The sequence below is a fragment of the Ranitomeya imitator genome, chromosome 5 (genome assembly GCF_032444005.1).
Source record: "Ranitomeya imitator isolate aRanImi1 chromosome 5, aRanImi1.pri, whole genome shotgun sequence".
NCBI lineage: Eukaryota > Metazoa > Chordata > Amphibia > Anura > Dendrobatidae > Ranitomeya > Ranitomeya imitator.
Genome location: NC_091286.1, coordinates 319,778,604 through 319,791,364, shown reverse-complemented (window position 1 = coordinate 319,791,364; position 12,761 = coordinate 319,778,604). Strand labels below are relative to the sequence as shown.

Genomic DNA, 12,761 nt, shown 5'->3' with positions numbered 1-12,761 from the left:
AACCGGGAACCTTCCTTCCTTAGAATCAGCCTTCCAGGACCTTCGGTGACGTCGCGGGTGACGTCGCGGCTTGTGATTGGCCGCCCATGTGACCGCTCGCGCGGCCAATCACAAGCCGCGACGTCACCCGCGACGTCACCGAAGGTCCTGGAAGGGCTGATTCTTAGGAAGGAAGGCTGTCGGAAGGAAGCAGGGCGCTTCCGAGGGTGAGTATATTCCTATTAGGTATATACTCACCCTCGGAAGCGCCCTGCTTCCTTCCGACAGCCTTCCTTCCTAAGAATCAGCCCTTCCAGGACCTTCGGTGACGTCGCGGGTGACGTCGCGGCTTGTGATTGGCCGCGCGAGCGGTCACATGGGCGGCCGCGCGGCCAATCACAAGCCGCGACGTCACCGCGACGTCACGGCAAGGTCCTAGAAGCGCGGATTCGAAGGAGGAAGGCTGCCGGTTAGTACCAGGGCGCGTCAGAGGGTAAGTATTGCAATATTTTTTATTTTAATTCTATATTTTACACTTTAATCTGAATTCCGATACCAATTCCCGATATCTTAAACATATCGGGAATCGGGATCGGAATTCCGATTCCAGATTCAAAAGATCGCCGACTTCATGGCCGACCCCCCACTGGGGTCGGGTCGGGTTTCATGAAACCCGACCTTGCCAAAAGTCGGCGACTTTTGAACAATTTCGACCCGTTTCGCTCAACCCTAGTTGTTAGAAATGTATTCCTGTAATCGACTGGAATACGTCTCTGGTGGTGCACACAGCACTTATAAGATGTGGCGCGTGCCTTTTAGTGAATTAGACGTATCTTATTCCAACATGCCCTTTCACTAAAGGGATGGGCTTGCCTAAAGATACAACTAATGATACTGCAGACTTGTGAATCCTCACATTTTGGAAACTACACCCCAGAATTTTACAATTTGGGGCCATGAAAATTAAAAAATAATTTTTTCCCGCAAGAATTTAGCTTTAGCTCCAAATTTTTCCTCTACACAAGAGTAACAGGAAAATAAATCGACCGTGCAATTTCTCCTGAGTACATCGATACCCTATATATGGTGGAAAACAACTGTTTGGGGGCACGGCAGGACTCGTGAAGAATGAAGCTCCAATTGAATTCAGGAGAGCAATTTTGGCTGGAACAGATTACGGATGCCAGGTCACCCTTGAAGGACTTCTGACATGCCAAAACAGCAGAAACCCCTGTAAGTGACCCCATTTTGGAAACTACACCTCTTGAGGAATTCATCTAGGGGTGTAGTGAGCATTTTTAACTCCTCTTGGAATTGTATAGCATTGTGCTGGGTCAATGGAAAATTACCATTTTTTTCCACTAAAATGTTACTTTGGCCCCAAGTTTTCAATTTTCAGAAGGGATAATAGGAGAAAATGATCTATATAATTTGTTATGTAATTTCTGTCGAGTACGCTAATACTTCATATGTGGTCGAAAACTACTTTTGAGGCACAGTTCAAAGCTCAGATGGGAAAGAGCACTATATTGTAGTGCAGATTTTGCTGCACTGGTTTGAGGGTGCCATGTCACATTGGCAGAGCCCCTGAGGTGCCAATACGGCAGAACCCCACATAATTGACTTCATTTTACAAACTACACCTCTCAATTAATTCACCTAGGGGTGCAGTGATCACATATACCTCACATAATTTTATACCATTGGACTGTGAAGAAAAAATAATTACATTCTAACCACAAAAATGTTGTTTTAACCTCAGATTTTCCATTTTTTTCACAGGGAAATTGGTTAAAATGGCACCAAAATTTGTCACGCAATTTCTGCTGAATGTGACAATACCCCATATATAGCACTACAGTACTGCTTAGCCACACAGCGAGACTCAGGAGGAAGGGTACGCTTTTTGACTCCTGGAGAACAAATTATCATAGAATAGTTTGCAGATTCCATATACAGTGCCCCTAAGTGCCAGAAGGGCAGAGTCCCCTCTCAAGTGACAGCATTTTTGAAATTACATCCCTCTGAAAATTGATATTTGCCAGGAACAAGCAGCAGTAAATGTTGCTGAGTGAAAATTGCAAATCTGCCATTGTAGCACCTGTACATTACAATGCCAGGTATGTTATGGTGCCCAGTACATTGTAGTGCCCATAAGTTGTGGTACCCATACATTGTGACCAGCCCGTGCTTCGGCAGACATGCACCTATAAATTAAATGAGCTCTCATCGCTACAGAAATGCCGAACATGTAGATGCTTAATGTGGTTTGTCGCATAATTTACTGGATTTCTTTTGAGGGAAAGAGCCATAGTGCTTTTCCAGAGCCTTTGTGCTACCAGTAATCCCCTTATATTTCCATTGACGGATGACAGATCTGAGTGGAGACTTACTTTTTTGTGTGTATTGAGTTGAAGCTTTTATTGGAAACATTTTACATAAAATTTTGGATCACATTTGTCCAGCGCTCTACGCTGAGCATCTTACATTGGGTTTTCCATCTAGATCTTCGAGTGACGTGATTCAGATGAAACTCCTGAGGGATCCATTTACTATAATGAGGCATACATGCGCCAACGAAGAAAGAAACGATAATCAAATGTGCCTAATGATAGTCAGATTGCAAATTTTTTATTGAGAGAAAACAGGAGTGGAGGAAGGGAATAGATATACACACATGTAAAAAGCAGGGACACACATCCAAGAAATATGCAATTGTCAGATACCACAGTAATGATTGTGGATGATTAAATGCACAATGGCACAGCTTAGGTCTGCACAACAGGGTAACTAATGCTCCAAGAGTAAACAATGTGGTAACAATATAAATACGTCATAATAATGGATATCATCATAAGTTACCTCAGACTAAAGTAAAATTACATGCAGGTCCTGCTGGATAAATGTGCATCGACCAATGACTGCATACTACTACATATACTATTTGCATTATTTAATACATTTTAATATGATACAATTTTCTGGTAGTAATTTTTACTATAATATTACTACAGGTAGCAGAGTTACTCTGAACTCCATCTTGACTCTGTTCAGTGGTGTCCTTCTTTTCAAAGGGGCACAAAACTGTTGTTGACCGTGCTTTTGTGCACGCCTAAAATTACGGACACCGCCAGATCATAGGCCAAACGGTGTCCTCAGTATCCCTATCTGCCTCATTATGGGGAAACTTCTGCTGGAGGTTAAGGTGTAAATCCTGTAATTCAGAGATTTACTGTATTTTTCGGACTATAAGACACACTTTTTTCCCCAAACATTTTTGGGGAAAATGGGGTGCATCTTATAGTCGGAATATACTTACAAATACTGTGGTGGCAGCAGGAGTTGAGCGATTCTGCAACGGTCCCGGTCCGGCGCTGCAGGGCGATGATCACACTCCCTTCCCAGGCTGGTGCGGCAGGTGCGGTGGTGGTGCTCTGTGGTGCGGGGGGGGGGGCTCTGCCGGCATTTTGTGAAAGCCCAGAGGCCCCTCGCACCATCCATTGCTGCGATGCGGTGGCCTCCAGGAAAATGGCTGCCGGAGGCGGCGCATGCTCAGATTGAGATCTTGGCAACGAGATCTCATCCCGAGATCTCGTCTCCCGATCCCAATGACTCTGGAATTATTTCTATTCTGATTTTTCAGAGTCAGAATGGTTTTTTTAACCCCTTCGTGACATGCTCCATACTATTACTGCTCTGCGGGAGGTGCATTTGTGCCCAGAGCAGTACTAGTACTGCGCTGCGATTGCCACGACCTCACAGTGGTCAGAATTGTAAAAATTGGCCCGGTCATTAAGGTGAAAACAGGCTTTGGCTCAAAAGGGGTTAATGTGGTTCACCGTGTGGTAAAGTGATAAGGCAGCTTTATTCTTCGGGCCAGTGTGATTACAGCAATACCACATGTGAAGCATGACACCAGAGAGATCACGCAGAATCCCACCCCTGTTAGCACTTGTGAAGTATGGCACAAGAGAAAAAACACAGAATCTCACCACTGCCACCATTTCTGATGAACCCGCACCTTGCCACCCCGCCTTACGTCAATTTTATGTCAGACGGATCATGTAATGTGGTTTCACCAAAGTGATATTCCACATTCCGTGGGGACACATAAGGTCAGCTTGGTACAGTTTTGCACAGACACCCCTTGTCCACACAGGTCAAGGTAGGCATGGGGAGTGAGAGGATGTGGCCCATGCAGTCACTGACGTGCACCACGCTTGCTCATAACCCTGACAGGTTGAGAGGCCCCTTTCACTAGCACCAGTGAAACAGCACCTGGTCTGCCCGATAGGACTGCCATCAGTTCCTTGTTGGTTATAAGCCCAGTCCGTTAACGAGATTAAATCTGGCTAGAAACCAGCCCCGGTAGCATGGAAAGTTATGCTGAGAATACGGACGTGTGGGTTCATGGATCGAGATAAAAGAGCAGCCAAAGGTTAAATTATATATTTAATCACCTTACGGGCACACTAGACGATACACTATATACACAATGGTTGTACATATACAATGGTCAGATATGCAAATACAGATAGTGGTAGGACAAAAGATGTCAGCAGATAGATCATGCCAATTACAGGGTTGATGTTTGACCATGTGTGCGCTGGTCCACAGGGGGCATGGACTGCCAGCTGGTTCCTAGGGCAGCATGGTACTGGTTAGCACTGCAGCCTTGCAGTGCTGGAGTCCTGGGTTTAAATCCCACCAAGGACAACATCTGTTCTCCCCTTGTTTGCATGGGTTTTCTTCCACATTCTAAAGACATACTGCTAGGGAATTTAGATTGTGAGCCCCATCGGGGACAGTGATGATAATGTGTGCAAAAACTGTAAAGCACTGAGGAATATGTTGGCTAGAGTGCCAAGGAAAACTGAACTTTGCAAATTGGTAAGTCTTACCCATCAAATCTGTTCCTTTTGGCATAAGGATTCACCATGTAAAATATGTTGACATTAAATTTAGATTTACCACTTGCTCAAAGCTTGTGAATTATTCCATGTTTCTCATTTTCCACAATATTGTACACACAATAACCACTCAGTTTGTCATCATATCTTTAACTGGATATGCTATTTATAATTCAAAAAGCATAGAATGGCAGTAAGCAGGGCTGCCACTAGGAATTTCGGGGCCCCATGCTAGCAAAATTTTCAGGGCCCAATTGTGACTCCGTCCAGGCTCCACCCCAGCTCCGCCTCCACCCCTTGAACTGTTCAAAGTCCCACCGCTCTCTCTTGGAAAAACTCCACTTCTCACCAATCACACGTTAACAGTTCCCATCACCAGATCACACATATAGCCACCAGCTTTTGTTTTGGCCAAAAGATTTTTCTAATCTGCCATCACGACAAGGTAGACTCTTTTGGCCGGCCCCTACTCTACGCTAACCTATTAAAAATTTGTTAAAATATGCAATACAATTTTAGTATATTTTTATTTAGTTTTCAATTTTTAAAATGACCAATAATATCATATACAAGAGACAAATACCACCGCACCATGACCAGATCACATATTACCACCAGTGACCGAATAATAGCACATACAAGGGACAAATACCACCACACCATGTCCAGATCACATATTACCGCCACATAATGACTGAATATTGCAATAGTGATCATTAATTAAAAAAAACACAATACTATCACCATAAGTGCCATTATACACAGGAGATCTGTACTTAGTATGTAGTGTCTGTGTACAGGTAACACACTGACTCACCAGTGACGTCTCTAGATGAAGTCCTTCAGCCTCGCTTTCCATCTTCATCCAGCACAGACCACCATCACGTCTTCCAGCCAGGACCTGTCTCTGCAGGAAATAAGTTATCTAGAGCTCCGCTTGCAGAACACATTGCTTAATTTTTTCCCAACTTCTACACTACACCAGATGAAGAAAAAAAAATGACATAGTGTCGCTCTGCACAGTAACAGGACCACCCCCCATTTGAAACAGTATCCTAAAAAAGTAAAATAAATACATCACTGCAGTAATAATATCCCTTAATTTGCCACTATGTTAATAATATCCCCCATCCTGGCCCCATGTATCTCATTCCTGGCTCCAGCCACATGTTCTCACATCCTGCCTTCATGAGTATCCATTCTGCCCCCATATGATCTCCCCATCCTGCCCCATGATCCTGACCCATCTGTCCCATGATCCTGACACATCTGTCCCATGATCCTGCTGCCCCATCTGTCCCATGATCCTGCCCCATGATCCTGTACCATGTGTCTCCATCCTGCACCATGATCCTGCCCATATGTCTCCATCCTGCCCCATCTGTCTCCATCCTGCCCCATATTCCTGCCACATCTGTCTCCTTCCTGCCCCATATTACTGCCCCATTTGTCTCCATCCTGCCCTGTCTCCCAGCCTGCCCCCGTGTCTCACATCCTGCCTCCTGTGACTCACATTCTGGAAAAACAAAATCCAGCTCACCATACCGACATTCCCAGGAGCTCGGAGCACGGAACCACTGTGTCAGGGCGTGGACGAACAGGAAAGAGAAGGAGATCCAGCTCAACGAAATAGTGAAAAATCCATAATTTATTTCACTCAAAATACAATGAAAGGACAAAACATCAGCATACAGAAAAAATTATAAAAACAAGGTCAACGCGTTTCCGGTGACTAAGCACCCTTAATCATGATCATCATCATGATTAAGGGTGCTTAGTCACCGGAAACGCGTTGACCTTGTTTTTATAATTTTTTCTGTATGCTGATGTTTTGTCCTTTCATTGTATTTTGAGTGAAATAAATTATGGATTTTTCACTATTTCGTTGAGCTGGATCTCCTTCTCTTTCCGACTCACATTCTGCCCCGCCTCACATCCTGCCATGTCTCACATTCTGCCCCCTGTGTCTCACATCTTGCCCCCTGTGTCTCACATTCTGCCCCCGTGTCTCACATTCTGCCCCCTGTGTCACACATTCTGCCCCTGTGTCACACATTATGCCCCCTGTGTTGTTTCCATTCCTACCCCTTGTGTTGTTTCCATTCCTGCCACTTGTGTTGTTTCCATTCCTGCCCCCTGTGTTGCTTCCATTCCTGCACCCTGTGTTCCACATTCTGCCCCTTGTGTTGTTTCCATTCCTGCCCCCTGTGTTGTTTCCATTCCTGCCCCTGTGTTGTTTCCATTCCTGCCCCTGTGTCTCACATTCTGCCCCTTGTGTTGTTTCCATTCCTGCCCCCTGTGTTTCCATTCCTGCCCCGTGTTGTTTCCAGTCCTGCCCCGTGCCTCACATTCTGCCCCCTGTGTTGTTTCCATTCCTGCCCCCTGTGTCTCACATTCTGCCCTTGTGTTGTTAACATTCCTGCCCCCTGTGTTGTTTCCTTTCCTGCCCCCTGTGTTGTTTCCATTCCTGCCCCGTGATGTTTCAATTCCTGCCCCATGCCTCACATTCTGTCCCCTGTGTTGTTTCCATTCCTGCCCCCTGTGTCTCACATTCTGCCGTTGTGTTGCTTCCATTCCTGCCTCTTGTGTTGTTTCCATTCCTGCCCCCTGTGTTGTTTCCATTCATGCCCCGTGCCTCACATTCTGCCCCTTGTGTTGTTTCCATTCCTGCCCCCTGTGTTGTTTCCATTCCTGCCCCGTGTGTTGTTTCCTTTCCTGCCCCCTGTGTTGTTTTCATTCCTGCCCCCTGTGATGTTTCAATTCCTGCCATCTGTGGTGTTTCCATTCCTGACCCATGCCTCACATTCTGCCCCCTGTGTTGTTTCCATTCCTGCCCCTTGTGTCTCACATTCTGCCCCTGTATTGTTTCCATTCCTGCCCCATGTGTTGTTTCCATTCCTGCCACCTGTGTTGTTTCCATTCCTGCCACCTGTGTTGTTTCCATTCCTGCCACCTGTGTTGTTTCCATTCCTGCCCCATGCCTCACATTCTGCCCCCTGTGTTGTTTCCATTCCTGCCCCCTGTGTCTCACTTTCTGCCCTTGTGTTGCTTCCATTCCTGCCTCTTGTGTTGTTTCCATTCATGCCCCGTGCCTCACATTCTGCCCTTTGTGTTGTTTCCATTCCTGCCCCCTGTGTTATTTCCATTCCTGCCCCGTGTTGTTTCCATTCCTGCCCCGTGCCTCACATTCTGCCCCTTGTGTTGTTTCCATTGCTGCCCCCTGTGTTATTTCCATTCCTGCTGTTGTGAATTCTGTGGTCAAGCTCCCTCCTGTGGTCATGAGTGGTACTTCGGCTGGTTCTGTCTATGAGCTTCCTCTGGTGGATGTGAGTGGGGCTGCGGCTTCTGAGTTTCCTTCCTCAGGTGACGAGGTTAAGTCGTTAGGTGCTGCTCTATTTAACTCCACCTAGTTCTTTGTTCCTGGCCTCCAGTCAATGTTCCAGTATTGGTCTTGCTTTCTCCTGGATCGTTCTTGTGGCCTGTCTGCCCTGCATAAGCTAAGTTTTGCTTGTGTTACTTTTGTTTGCTATATTTTCTGTCCAGCTTGCTATATTGGTTTTTCTTGCTTGCTGGAAGCTCTGAGACGCAGAGGGAGCACCTCCGTACCGTTAGTCGGTGCGGAGGGTCTTTTTGCCCCTCTGCGTGGTTGTTTGTAGGTTTTTGTGCTGACCGCAAAGCTATCTTTACTATCCTCGGTCTATTCAGTAAGTCGGGCCTCACTTTGCTAAAATCTCTTTCATCTCTGTGTTTGTATTTTCATCTTAACTCACAGTCATTATATGTGGGGGGCTGCCTTTTCCTTTGGGGAATTTCTCTGAGGCAAGGTAGGCTTATTTTTCTATCTTCAGGGCTAGCTAGTTTCTCAGGCTGTGCCGAGTTGCATAGGGAGCGTTAGGCGCAATCCACGGCTACCTCTAGTGTGGTATGATAGGATTAGGAATTGCGGTCAGCAGAGTTCCCACGTCTCAGAGCTCGTCCTATGTTAGTAACTATCAGGTCACTTTGTGTGCTCTTAACCACTAGGTCCATTGTGGTTCTGAATCACCTGTTCATAACAGTACTGGAGGCCCAAAGTATGCTTCTCAATAGAGGGAAAAGAGAAGTTCTGAGACCATTTTTTTTTCTCTGTACTGTGTTTTGTCTTTCTTTTCCCCTAGACATTTGGGTGGTTCAGGACACAGATGTAGTGATGGACATTAAAGATCTGTCTTCTTGTGTGGATCATCTCACTGCAAGAGTACAAAATATTCAAGACTTTGTGGTTCAGAATTCTACGTTAGAGCCAAGAATTCCTATTCCTGATTTGTTTTCTGGAGATAGAGCTAAGTTTCTGAGTTTTAAGAATAATTGTAAACTGTTTCTGGCTTTGAAACCCCGCTCCTCTGGTGACCCAGTTCAACAAGTTAAGATAATTATTTCTTTATTACGTGGCGACCCTCAAGACTGGGCATTTTCCCTTGCGCCAGGAGATCCTGCATTATGTAATATTGATGCGTTTTTTCTGGCGCTCGGATTGCTGTATGATGAACCTAATTCAGTGGATCAGGCAGAGAAAAATTTGCTGGCTCTGTCTCAGGGTCAGGATGAGGTAGAGATATATTGTCAGAAGTTTAGGAAGTGGTCTGTGCTCACTCAATGGAATGAATGTGCGCTGGCAGCAATTTTCAGAAAAGGTCTCTCTGAAGCCCTTAAGGATGTCAAGGTGGGATTTCCTATGCCTGCTGGTCTGAATGAGTCTATGTTTTTGGCCATTCAGATCGGTCGACGCTTGCGTGAGCGTAAAACTGTGCACCATTTGGCGGTATTATCTGAGCATGGACCTGAGCCTATGCAGTGCGATAGGACTTTGACCAGAGCTGAACGGCAAGAACACAGACGTCAGAATGGGCTGTGTTTTTACTGTGGTGATTCCACTCATGCTATCTCCGATTGTCCTAAGCGCACTAAGCGGTTCGCTAGGTCTGCCACCATTGGTACGGTACAGTCGAAATTTCTTTTGTCCGTTACTTTGATCTGCTCTTTGTCATCCTATTCTGTCATGGCATTTGTGGATTCAGGCGCTGCCCTGAATTTGATGGACTTGGAGTATGCTAGGCGCTGTGGGTTTTTCTTGGAGCCCTTGCAGTATCCTATTCCATTGAGAGGAATTGATGCTACGCCTTTGGCCAAGAATAAGCCTCAGTACTGGACCCAGCTGACCATGTGCATGGCTCCTGCGCATCAGGAGGATATTCGCTTTTTGGTGTTGCATAATGTGCATGATGTGGTCGTGTTGGGGTTGCCCTGGCTACAAGTCCATAACCCAGTATTGGATAGGAAATCAATGTCTGTGTCCAGCTGGGGTTGTCAGGGGGTACATGGTGATGTTCCTTTTCTGTCTATTTCATCATCCACCCCTTCTGAGGTCCCAGAGTTCTTGTCGGATTACCGGGATGTATTTGATGAGCCCAAGTCCAGTGCCCTACCTCCGCATAGGGATTGTGATTGTGCTATTGATTTGATTTTGGTAGTAAATTTCCTAAAGGTCAACTGTTTAATTTGTCTGTGCCTGAACACGCCGCTATGCGGAGTTACGTAAAGGAATCCTTGGAGAAGGGTCATATTCGTCCGTCGTCGTTGCCATTGGGAGCAGGGTTCTTTTTTGTGGCCAAGAAGGATGGTTCGCTGAGACCTTGTATTGATTGCCGCCTTCTAAATAAAATCACGGTCAAATTTCAGTACCCCTTGCCGTTGCTGTCTGATTTGTTTGCTCGGATTAAGGGGGCTAGTTGGTTCACCAAGATAGATCTTCGTGGTGCGTATAATCTTGTGCGTATTAAACAGGGCAATGAATGGAAAACAGCATTTAATATGCCCGAGGGCCATTTTGAGTACCTGGTTATGCCATTCGGGCTTTCTAATGCTCCATCAGTGTTTCAGTCCTTTACGCATGACATCTTCCGAGAGTACCTGGATAAATTCCTGATTGTATACTTGGATGATATTTTGGTCTTCTCGGATGATTGGGAGTCTCACGTGAAGCAGGTCAGAATGGTGTTCCAGGTTCTGCGTGCGAATTCTTTGTTTGTGAAGGGGTCAAAGTGTCTCTTTGGTGTTCAGAAGGTTTCATTTTTGGGGTTCATTTTTTCCCCTTCTACTATCAAGATGGACCCTGTTAAAGTTCAGGCCATTTATGATTGGACTCAGCCGACATCTCTGAAGAGTGCTGCAAAAATTTCAGGCTAATAGACCTGACCGTTGCCCAGCGGAGAAACTGTTTGTCCCTGATAAATGGACGAGTAGAGTTATCTCTGAGGTTCATTGTTCGGTGTTGGCTGGTCATCCTGGAATCTTTGGTACCAGAGATTTGGTGGCTAGATCCTTTTGGTGGCCGTCTCTGTCGCGGGATGTGCGTTCGTTTGTGCAGTCCTGTGGGATTTGTGCTCGGGCTAAGCCCTGCTGTTCTCGTGCCAGTGGGTTGCTTTTGCCCTTGCCAGTCCCGAAGAGGCCCTGGACACATATCTCTATGGATTTTATTTCGGATCTCCCCGTCTCTCAAAAAATGTCGGTCATTTGGGTTGTTTGTGATCGCTTCTCTAAGATGGTCCATTTGGTACCCTTTTCTAAATTGCCTTCCACCTCTGATTTGGTGCCATTGTTCTTCAAGCATGTGGTCCGTTTACATGGCATTCCGGAGAACATCGTTTCTGACAGAGGTTCCCAGTTTGTTTCGAGGTTTTGGCGAGCCTTTTGTGCTAGGATGGGCATTGATTTGTCTTTTTCCTCGGCTTTCCATCCTCAGACAAATGGCCAGACTGAACGAACCAATCAGACCTTGGAAACATATCTGAGATGTTTTGTTTCTGCCGATCAGGATGATTGGGTGTCCTTTTTGCCTTTGGCTGAGTTCGCCCTTAATAATCGGGCCAGCTCGGCTACTTTGGTTTCGCCGTTTTTCTGCAATTCTGGTTTCCATCCTCGTTTCTCTTCAGGGCAGGTTGAGTCTTCTGACTGTCCTGGTGTGGATACTGTGGTGGATAGGTTGCAGCAGATTTGGACTCATGTGGTGGACAATTTGACATTGTCTCAGGAGAAGGCTCAACGTTTCGCTAACCGCAGGCGCTGTGTGGGTCCCCGACTTCGTGTTGGGGATTTGGTTTGGTTGTCATCTCGTTATATTCCTATGAAAGTTTCCTCTCCTAAGTTTAAACCTCGTTTCATTGGTCCGTATAGGATTTCTGAGGTTCTTAATCCTGTGTCTTTTCGTTTGACCCTTCCAGCTTCTTTTTCCATCCATAACGTATTCCATAGGTCATTGTTGCGGAGATACGTGGTACCTGTGGTTCCATCCGTTGATCCTCCTGCCCCGGTTTTGGTTGAGGGGGAGTTGGAGTATATAGTGGAGAAGATTTTGGATTCTCGTATTTCGAGACGGAAATTCCAGTACCTGGTTAAGTGGAAGGGTTATGGTCAGGAAGATAATTCCTGGGTCTTTGCCTCTGATGTTCATGCTGCCGATCTGGTTCGTGCCTTTCATTTGGCTCATCCTGGTCGGCCTGGGGGCTCTGGTGAGGGTTCGGTGACCCCTCCTCAAGGGGAGGGGGTACTGTTGTGAATTCTGTGGTCAAGCTCCCTCCTGTGGTCATGAGTGGTACTTCGGCTGGTTCTGTCTATGAGCTTCCTCTGGTGGATGTGAGTGGGGCTGCTTCTTCTGAGTTTCCTTCCTCAGGTGATGAGGTTAAGTGGTTAGGTGCTGCTCTATTTAACTCCACCTGGTGCTTTGATCCTGGCCTCCAGTCAATGTTCTAGTATTGGTCTTGCTTCCTCCTGGATCGTTCCTGTGGCCTCTCTATCCTGCATAAGCTATTCAGTAAGTCGGGCCTCACTTTGCTA

At 46.1% G+C, this 12,761-nt stretch overlaps 1 protein-coding gene across 7 annotated transcripts in view; it reads left to right on the top strand.

The window, feature by feature from the left end:
* KLHL32 (kelch like family member 32) overlaps positions 1 to 12,761 on the top strand; it is a 508,172-nt gene that overhangs the window by 191,351 nt on the left and 304,060 nt on the right. The window lies entirely within an intron of this gene.